The 10,598-nt window shown below is 44.4% G+C and overlaps 1 pseudogene; it reads right to left on the reverse strand.

Moving 5' to 3' along the window:
- Positions 1-394: 394 nt before the first annotated feature.
- Positions 395-601, reverse strand: LOC142264314 (U2 spliceosomal RNA; annotated as a pseudogene).
- Between the last annotated feature and the right edge of the window lie 9,997 nt (positions 602-10,598).

The following is a 10,598-nucleotide window of genomic DNA, read 5'->3' on the forward strand; positions in this document are numbered from 1 at the left end:
CTCTTCTTAGCACACAGGAACCACAATCCCTACACCATGCTTCAATGGATTCTCTCATCCCAGCCCAGTAAAACTACATATTTTACACAGTCATAAGCAGCCAAAAGGGATCTATTCTATTCAATTGCAAATGATCTAGATAAGACTGAGAATAAGATACTGCACGGGACATAGCAGAGTTGGTCAAGTTGAGTGGAGATGAGTTTGCTATTTGGCACAGCTTTTTGCATCAATAAAGCAAGTAAAAGGTGTGAAAGATAAAAAAAAGGGTGAAAGTGTGAAAAGTGAATTGGCCAAATTGAGGTGCATATAAAGTTTTTGCTTTCTTTCAATTCACTAATGGGGCTCATTTGAATCAGGTGAATTGAGTTCTGCTTTTGGAAACTGGGTTAAGAAGGGGTGCACCGGTCCTGGAGGTACTGCAATACCAGGTCAATGCGTGCAGTGGACAGAGCAAGATTTTTTCCATCTCCTTGTTCTAAAAATCCATTTAATATATGGTCCCCAGAGAGGGGACGTATCAGATATTAAACTGATAAGAACAGATTTAATTTTTTTTTTTTTCTGTTTATCAGTAGGACTTCAAAATAACAAAGGTGATCGCCTCCCGTTGCCTGGGAACCGTCCAGGCACAAGAGGGCTATGTGTCACCAGAAGGCGCACACACTTCCTCAAGGCCGGCAGACGTGCAATCCCAGGCACCTTCCAGTACCGACCAAGGTAGCGTCCTCCGAAACTACACTTGATCTTAGCCAAAAGGCCGAGAAGCTATAACCCGAATTGGTTACGGCCTTGAGTGGCACCCTGGCCTATACCGGACACATCTTAGGGAGAGGGAGACAAACCCACGCCTACAGAAGACATTTTGTCACCAAGCCAACCCTTGAAAAGGCTGTTTTGCAGAGCAAAAACAAGAAGAATGGTGCTTTTTGCAGCCGCCGCCCACTGCAATGAATCTGAATAACTCCTCCTTTTGGACACAAGCACCTCCCCTCCCCCTTGCAGTCTTTCCAATTCATGATACAAAAAGACGGACGGACAGGACAGGACAGGACAGGCTGCCTGACTTTCCGTCACTGCCACCCTTTGCCATCCTTGCCCGTAGAAAGCCCTTTCATCATCCCCAAACCCTAATCTTTTCCCTTCCCTTCCCAGATGCGTCTCACTCCCTTTCATTAGGAAGTGAGCGCAGCCTTTTCTCCGTTCTGCACATGCGCGACGTTAAACACAAATGCGCAGGCGTGCGTTCCATTACCCTCACTGCATTCCACTCCCATACAGGAAGTGGGCGCAGCTATTACTACGGTCGCACATAAAAGAACCCACGGCCACCACTGCACATAGCTGACTCCACCACAGGACACCCACTTCTACACCAACGCAGGTAAGACAGGATCGGCACCTCTATGCTCCCGTTACAATCAGGCTCAGTCACCATGTGATAACGCTCTCAACTCTTTAGTTGCAGGCTCCCCTTGCTTCACCTCCACTGGCTGTGCTGCCATTTCCTCTCCCACCTGGAAGGTATACTTTATTCCACTATTTTCCTGTTTCTCTCTTCCCCCTTTTCCCATAACCTACTTTTATCTGCATTTGTGGGGTATCTATATGCTATTTACATCATAGTTTTATTCATTAATATGGAAGGGAAGAGTGCCCATGAGAGTGTTGAACTGCGGAGAGCAAGAGATTAAGCTGCTCCGATTTGCCACCATTGATAAGCTGTTCTCAGTAGATACACATGCTATCCAAACAGCAGCATCCACCATTGCTTCAGCCCACCCATTCAGTGACAGCTCACCAAGTCAGCCAGAGGAGTGGTGTAAGGAATTACACGTAGGCACTGACTCCACACCTTCACATCACAAGAAGGGGGTCTACAGGCTAGTGCAAGAATACGAGCAAGTCTTCAGCAAACATCCGCTAGACTTTTGAAGAATAAAAGGGGTCAAACACTACATCCCCACAAGTGCACACCCACCCATCAAAGATAGATATAAGCCAAAACTACCTCCACATTACCAGTGTACCAAGGACATGTTGAGCAACATGAAGGAGGCTGGGGTTATCCGTGACAGTTGTAGCCTCTGGGCAGCTCCGTTGGTCCTGTTAAAGAAGAAGGACAGCACCACTCCCCTGTATTGAGGAATAGCTAGCTGCATTGAGAACTGCAAATTATTTTTCTACCCTTGATCTCACTAGTCGCTATTGGCAAGTGTCCGTTGCTGAGGCAGACCGGGAGAAGACCGCCTTTGCCACCCCGATGGGTCTCTGCGAGTTCAAAAGCATGCCCTTCGAGCTGTGCAATTTGCCAGGAACCTTCCAGAGGCTGATGGAATGCTGCTTGGGACACCGAAACTTTGAAACGGTACTGCTATACCTTTATGATGTTATTGTTTATTCTAAAGCAAACAAGATTTTAGGGTGTATAAAAAGGGAGATTAGATCCGGTGATCCCAACGTATTGTTACCCCTCTATAAATCACTTGTAAGGCCACATCTGGAATATGGGGTAAAGTCCTGAGCAGGTTGATAACCATTGGTTTGAGCATGGTAGGGTGTAGTGCGCATCTTCCTTCATCGGTAAAAGCTGCAGAAGTCCTTGAAGATTTCCGCTTCAAAGGCTGTGCCTTGATCTGTGAGGACTCTCTCTGAGTAGCCATGAGGTCTGCATAAGTGTGCTTGGAAGACCTTCGCTGCAGTATGGGCCATTAGATCTTTGACTTGTACCACAACCATAAATCTCGAGTAGTTGTCTACCATCGTAAGTGCATACGTGAGCTCGCCTCGATATTCTGCAACAAAACTCCCTTTTTCGATTTCAGTTTCAGCAAACACTACTCTTCCTGTAGAAAATATTTATCATTACCTAAGACAGTCATTCTAATGCATGACAATATTAAGGCAATTTAGTTAAAACTTGTTTTAACTCACCTTTAAGGGGATTGATGTATTTCATGGTCAATCCAGGTTTGTCAGTGATGGCACTGACATAATGTATGGCGTCTTTTTCGGGCGTTATCCTTTGCCTTTTCATTGTGAAAATCCAGTTGCCTATATCAAAGCAAATTCTACTACTTGTAAAGTATGCAGAAAATGAAATGTAGAACATATAACATCAACTGCTTAGGAACGCATCATAGGTTAGTACTTAAAAGGATATTGTCATGTTCTAGTCATAATGCAAGCTGGACATTTTTCATGTTACCCTGTAATCGCCGGCCTGTTCTAATGCTCACAAGCCAAGATATAGGCTCAGCTGCTAAGGCTTCCCTCTGCCTTCTGAATGAAACTTGAATATGTCTGGGTCACTGTGTATATAGCAGGTGCTCAGAAAAAATAAGAGTTAATTCAATAGAAATAGCTCTGGCACACTATAGTGATCAATAACGTAAGAAAAGAACTCTTGGAATGCTGAAAATTCTTTATTTGTGCAAAAGGATAATTCATCCAACGTTTCGACCTTGTTTTTAGGTCTTTATCAAGGATAAAGTTATCTAAGATCATAAAGGGTTACAAAACCATATAAACACGTAATTAGTACATAGTACAACATAACAGTACAATATATTGCTACTTGAGAGTACAATGGGTCAAATGACCATGATGCACATACAAAAAATGTTTCCAAAGCCATAGTGAAAACATTTGTACTGAGGAAAGAAAATTTCCACATGACCTATCTGGAGAAACATTCTGGATCAAACAACCAAAAATAGTCAAGCAGGTAAATACACACCTATATGGATAACAGGATGATATGTGTTCAATTGTATAGCGTCATTGCCATTAAGGTACAAATGGAAAACTTGCAATCCTATATAGTGAAGGAAATGAACACATATCATATCAAAGAACACAGGAACATGGGTGTGAGAAAAACCTCAATGTTTATACTTTGTTCTTTATAATGGTGTGAACATGTATATGTCTCAGTACCTTATGCACTTGAGAATTCTAGTGAGTAGATCATGAAAGCCTATTTCAGAACTGGAATCGGTAAATAATTGTAGGTGGAATCTAAATGAAAAGATGGTACAAGTGTTATCATGACACGTGGGCTATAACACAATGGACCGTGTGACAAAGAAGAAAGGAGAGAAAGAAGAGGAAGAAAATGCAACTACCTGTAACATTACGTGATAGTCACTGGTAAGTATCACTTGACAATTCAAGTGAAAAAGGATTCCTTTATTAAAGGGTTCTCAGTCGCCTCAGGATCATGAAATACTAGGGTAAATGATATGAGAATGGGTAAGAAGCACCACTAAAGGAAATATGAGATGCAGGACATATATCTATAAACCCCTGAACTACATGATAGAAATAAAAAGAAGAAAAAAGAAAAAAAAGAAGAAAGAAGAAGAACACATAGAATGCGGAAAGAGAATGGGTACAACTACCTGAGTTACTGCAGGGAGGCCCCTGGTTGGTATTGTGAGGGTTAGTGGAATTCCTTCACTGAAGGGTTCTCAGTTGCCTCAGGTTCGTGAAAAATGCTATAGACAAATAATGCCCGGAGAAAAGGGGTTCATATACAGCGAATAATGGTAATACAAGGTACATGTGTCACATGTAATAGTATATATATATATATTGTACTGTCAGGGCCAGGCGGTCGGGCAGACCCAGGAGGTGGATCCACTGGGCCGAACTCTAAGATGGTGGTAAGGAGTCCGGTAGCTGAAGCACTATGGGCAGCAGAACAGTCCGTGCAAGTGGGTGTAACGGAGAAGTCCCTGGGACCACGGAGTCACAGATGGTAGTCCGGGTGACGTAGCTCAGGTTCGGAAGCCGAGATGATGTCAGGCGGGGTCCGGAACCTTTGGAGCGAGATGACGGGTCACCGCAGGGATCCGAGATGGTACGGACTGTCAGATGGCAGACGGACAGCGTGCGGGGTTCGGGATTCAGCAGGACCGGATGGCGAGGCAGGATCAGCTCTAGAAGAGAGATACGTGAGTATGGCAAGAAGACACAAGGAGACCTGACTCCTAGCTTGGAAAACACGAAGATCAGGCCCCGCCCCCTTGGACAACAAACCCCTTTATACCCTGTACCTGTTTAGCCTCATTTCCTGTTAATGGACGCTGGCCCTTTAAGAAAGGGTCAGTGACCGCGCGCGCGCCCTAATGCGCATGCGCGCAGCCCGGGTGCCAGAAGCCAGGGAAGGAAGCTGAGAGGAGGACGCAGGGGAGCCGGCCAGGGCCTGGGAAGCCGTCGGGCGCCGGGATCGGAGACCAGGGGACCTGGGAAGGACGGGCACCGGAGGCTGGAGAGCGGGGAGCGTGGCAGGTGAGCCGGGGAGCGGGGATGAGGACCCGGGGAGCGGGGCAGAGGACCCGGGGAGGGGAGCCGAGGACCCGGGGAGCGTGACATGTACTAAGCTCTACACCAGAAATAGAAAGTAGTCCCTCTGCCTTCTGTCTAGGTGCCCTGAGTTATGTCCTGTAAACTGTCACAGGGACCCAGACACACATGTGTAGTAGGGGAATATCCCTGCTGAGATGCCAGTGCTAGAGCACTCGTTTGCTGTGGAGTTGAACGCTATGTGAGCAGTTCTTACCTTCAATGAGCAGAAGTCTCTTTTTTCAGATTTCAATATCTCTGTGGGTATCTGGCAGAAATATGGAATACTCTTTACTGCTAAGACCCTGTACACCACTCCCACTAAAGGGGGCTTTACACGCTGCGACATCGCTAATGCGGAGTCGTTGGGGTCACGGAATTTGTGACGCACATCCGGCCGCATTAGCGATGTTGCTGCGTGTGACACCGATGAGCGATTTTGCATCGCTGCAAAAACGTGCAAAATCGCTCATCGGTGACATGGGTCTCCATTCTCGATTATCGTTACTGCAGCAGTAACGATGTAGTTCGTCGCTCCTGCGGCAGCACACATCGCTCCGTGTGACACCGCAGAAACGAGGAACCTCTCCTTACCTGCCTCCCAGCCGCTATGAGGAAGGAAGGAGGTGGGCGGGATGTTCCGGCCACTCATCTCCGCCCCTCCGCTGCTATTGGGCGGTCGCTCAGTGACGTCGCTGTGACGCCGCACGGACCGCCCCCTTAGAAAGGAGGCGGTTCGCCGGTCACAGCGACGTCGCCGGGCAGGTAAGTATGTGTGACGGGTCTGGTCGGTGTTGTGCAGCATGGGCAGCGATTTGCCCGTGTCGCGCAACAGATGGGGGCGGGTATCCACACTAGCGATATCGGGACCGATATCGCAGTGTGTAAAGTAGCCTTTAATAAACTGTGTAAAGGATTTTAAGTAAAAATCCACAATAAACCAGCGCTAGATGGGTTTTTATAATTTTATTAATAGACCACAAATAAAACATTTTTTGCTATCCTTGTTTCAAGACAGAGTATTTGATAATATACAATACACTGATTATTACTAAAACCAAGGACCACATAAAACAAGGACCACATAAAGTAAAAAATGAAAGTAATGAGAATAAAATTCTTTTGTATAACCAATTAACTTCGAGGTGATACAATATTCACATTGATTTAGTTTTACCAGTCTAATGTAATGCCCCGGCCGGTGGCATATATTTTGTTTGGTTAATAATTTAGACTTATACAATGAAAGATGTACTATACCACCCCTGGCTAACTTACAAGTTTTAAGTTGTACAATATAAGTTTGCGACGTTATATTCGCCCCCAGGGCCTGGGGGAATAAACCTCACAACAACTTGACCGCAAAAAACACCCCGGATTTCTCCGTTGATTAGGCTGGAACCGCTATGTACAGGATTGACCTGTTAGACTTCCAGAGCGGACGTTTTGAGGCCAGTGGCCGCGACTAGTGCTGGCTCTGGGGGAGATGTATGGTTACCGACATCCCTCTTTACAGAGCCTTTATAACACTTCACAAGGCCACAAACCAGCCGGTCCCGTATTCTCCCAAATGTACTTTCGAAATCAAGCAGTACGAAGCCACTGAAAGCACCAAGATGTTGGCTGCGGACAACAATAAGATCAGCGGTAACTACTCAGCCTCTCCAGCGGGCAGTCCAGACCGTATCCAGTGTCAGCTGACTGATTCCACACAGGAGGAAGTTGCTTGGCAGGTTAGCACCACACAAGGCTCCGATCCGCTTCCAAACGAGCAATGCAGAACCGCTGGAGGTACCAATGTATCCTGGTTGCAGACAAAGGAAATGTCAGCGGTAACCTCTCAACCTCTCCAGCAGGCAATCCGTACCGTGTCCAGTGGAAGCCGGTTGATTCCACACGAGGGAGAGATTACTTGGCAGGTTATCACCGCACAGGTGAGGTAGGCAAAAACAGAGTCCTGATCCGACGCGCGTTTCGGGGGCGTGTAACGGCCCCCTTCCTCAAGGATAACTCAGCTGTTGCCTAGAGCACTATTTATGCATATATTTAATTGGTTATCATAGTATCATAGTATCATAGTTTTTAAGGTTGAAGGGAGACTCTAAGTCCATCTAGTTCAACCCGTAGCCTAACATGTTGATCCAGAGGAAGGCAAAAAACCCCAATGTGGCAAACAAGTTCCAATGGGGAAAAAATTTCCTTCCTGACTCCACATCCGGCAATCAGACTAGTTCCCTGGATCAATACCCTGTCATAAAATCTAATATACATAACTGGTTATATTAAATTTTTCAAGAAAGGCATCCAGGCTCTGCTTAAATGTTAGTAGTGAATCACTCATTACAACATCATGCGGCAGAGAGTTCCATAGTCTCACTGCTCGTACAGTAAAGAATCCTCGTCTGTGATTATGATTAAACCTTCTTTCCTCAAGACGTAGCGGATGCCCCCGTGTTCCAGTCGCAGGCCTAGGTGTAAATAGATCTTTGGAAAGGTCTCTGTACTGTCCCCTCATATATTTATACATTGTGATTAGATCTCCCCTAAGCCTTCGTTTTTCCAGACTAAATAACCCCAAGTTTAATAACCTGTCTTCGTATTGCAGCCCACCCATTCCTCTAATAATCTTGGTGGCTCTTCTCTGCACCCTCTCCAGTTCAGCTATGTCCTTCTTATATATCGGTGACCAGAATTGTACACAGTATTCTAAGTGCGGTCGCACTAGTGACTTGTACAGAGGTAGAACTATATTTTTTTCATGAACACTTATACCTCTTTTAATACATCCCATTATTTTATTAGCCCTGGCAGCAGCTGCCTGACACTGTCCACTAAAGTGAAGTTTACCATCCACCCATACACCCAAGTCTTTTTCTGTGTCTGTTTTACCCAGTGTTCTACAATTAAGTACATAATCATAAATGTTATTTCCTCTACCCAAGTGCATGACCTTACATTTATCTACATTAAACTTCAATTGCCACTTCTCAGCCCAATCCTCCAATTTACATAAATCTCCCTGTAATATAAAATTATCCTCCTCTGTATTGATTACCCTGCAGAGTTTAGTATCATCTGCAAATATTGAAATTCTACTCCGCATGCCCCCAACAAGGTCATTTATAAATATGTTGAAAAGAAGCGGGCCCAATACTGACCCCTGTGGTACCCCACTATGAACTGAGACCCAGTCCGAGTACGTACCATTAATAACCACCCTTTGTTTCCTATCACTGAGCCAGTTTTTAACCCAGTTACACATATTTTCCCCTATCCCCATTATTCTCATTTTATGTACCAACCTTTTGTGTGGCACCGTATCAAAAGCTTTTGAAAAGTCCATATACACAACATCCACTGCATTTCCCTGGTCCAGGCTTGAACTTACCTCTTCATAGAAGCTGATCAAATTAGTTTGACAGGATCGATCCCTCATAAACCCATGTTGATACTCTGTCATAAGGTTATTTTTCTTGAGATACTCCAGTATAGCATCTCTCAAGAAACCCTCAAGGATTTTACCAACCGTAGAGGTTAAACTTACCGGCCTATAATTTCCCGGCTCAGTTTTTGTCCCCTTTTTGAATATTGGCACCACATTTGCTATGCGCCAGTCCTGCGGTACCGACCCTGTTATTAAGGAATCTGAGAAGATTAAAAATAATGGTCTATCTATCACAGAACTCAATTCCTGTAGTACTCTGGGGTGTATGCCATCCGGGCCCGGAGATTTGTCAACCTTAGTGATTTCGAGGCGGCGGCGTACTTCCTGCTGGGTTAAGCAGGTAATATTCAAGGGTGAATTTATGGCATCACTGGTCATGTCATCTGCCATGGCATTTTCTTGTATAAAAACCGTAGAAAAAAAGTCATTCAGCAGGTTGGCTTTACCCTCATCCCCTTCCACCATTTCACCAAGACTATTTTTAAGGGGGCCAACACTATCGCTTTTCAGTTTTTTACTGTTTATGTAGTTAAAGAATATTTTAGGATTATTTTTACTTTCTCTCGCAATGAGTTTCTCTGTCTCATACTTAGCTAACTTAATTTGCTTTTTACATATTTTATTTAATTTTCTATAATTATATAATGCCTCATCACTACCTACCCTCTTTAATTCTTTTAAGGCTTTCTGTTTTTCTTTTATTGCTTCCCTTACAGCTCTATTTAGCCATAGGGGTTTCCTCCTATTTCTAGCATGTTTGTTCCCATAGGGTATATTTTCTGCACAAGCCCTATTCAGGATGCTCATAAAAGTCTCCCATTTGCTTTGTGTACTTTTATTACTTAGTACATCATCCCAGTTTATTGCACTAAGATCATCTCTCAACCGTTTAAAATTTGCTTTCCTGAAGTTTAGTGTCCTTGTAGCCCCTCTACTATACATCTTACTAAAGAATACATGAAAACTTATTATTTTGTGATCACTATTCCCCAAGTAACCCCCAACTTGTATATTTGATATGCGGTCTGGCCTATTGGTTAGTACAAGGTCTAGTAGTGCTCCCCCTCTTGTGGGGTCCTGTACCATTTGTGAAAGGTAATTATCTTTCATTGTTATCAAAAATCTATTTCCTTTGCTGGAACTGCAAGTTTCTGTTCCCCAATTTATATCAGGATAGTTAAAGTCCCCCATAATAATTACCTCTCCGAGACTCGCTGCTTTATCAGTTTGCTTTATGAGGAGATTCTCTACCTCTTCCATAATATTCGGCGTCTTATAACACACCCCTATCAGTATTTTATTATTCACTCTCCCCCCCCTTATCTCCACCCATAGGGACTCTACATTCTCAGTACCCTCACATATGTTGTCACGCAGGATGGGTTTTAAGGATGATTTTACATATAGACACACACCTCCCCCTCGCTTATTTGTACGGTCATTCCTGAATAGGCTATAACCCTGTAAATTAACAGCCCAGTCATAGCTCTCATCCAGCCATGTCTCTGATATCCCCACTATATCATAATTTTCTTCCAACAATATTAATTCTAATTCCTCCACCTTATTTGTGAGGCTTCGGGCATTAGTGTACATGCACGTTACGTATGACTCTGTACCTATATTCCTGCTTACTGTATTGACTGTCCTAACCCTTCCCCCCGTACCACCCCCAATTTCATTACTTGTGCCCTGGTCACTATCTGCACTACATTCCCCTTCTATAAAGTGAATACCCTCGCCCCCCATTCCTAGTTTAAACACTCCTCCAACCTTCTAGCCATTTTCTGCCCCAGCAGAGCTG

Source organism: Anomaloglossus baeobatrachus, unplaced genomic scaffold (genome assembly GCF_048569485.1).
Source record: "Anomaloglossus baeobatrachus isolate aAnoBae1 unplaced genomic scaffold, aAnoBae1.hap1 Scaffold_265, whole genome shotgun sequence".
NCBI classification, from domain to species: Eukaryota; Metazoa; Chordata; class Amphibia; order Anura; family Aromobatidae; genus Anomaloglossus; species Anomaloglossus baeobatrachus.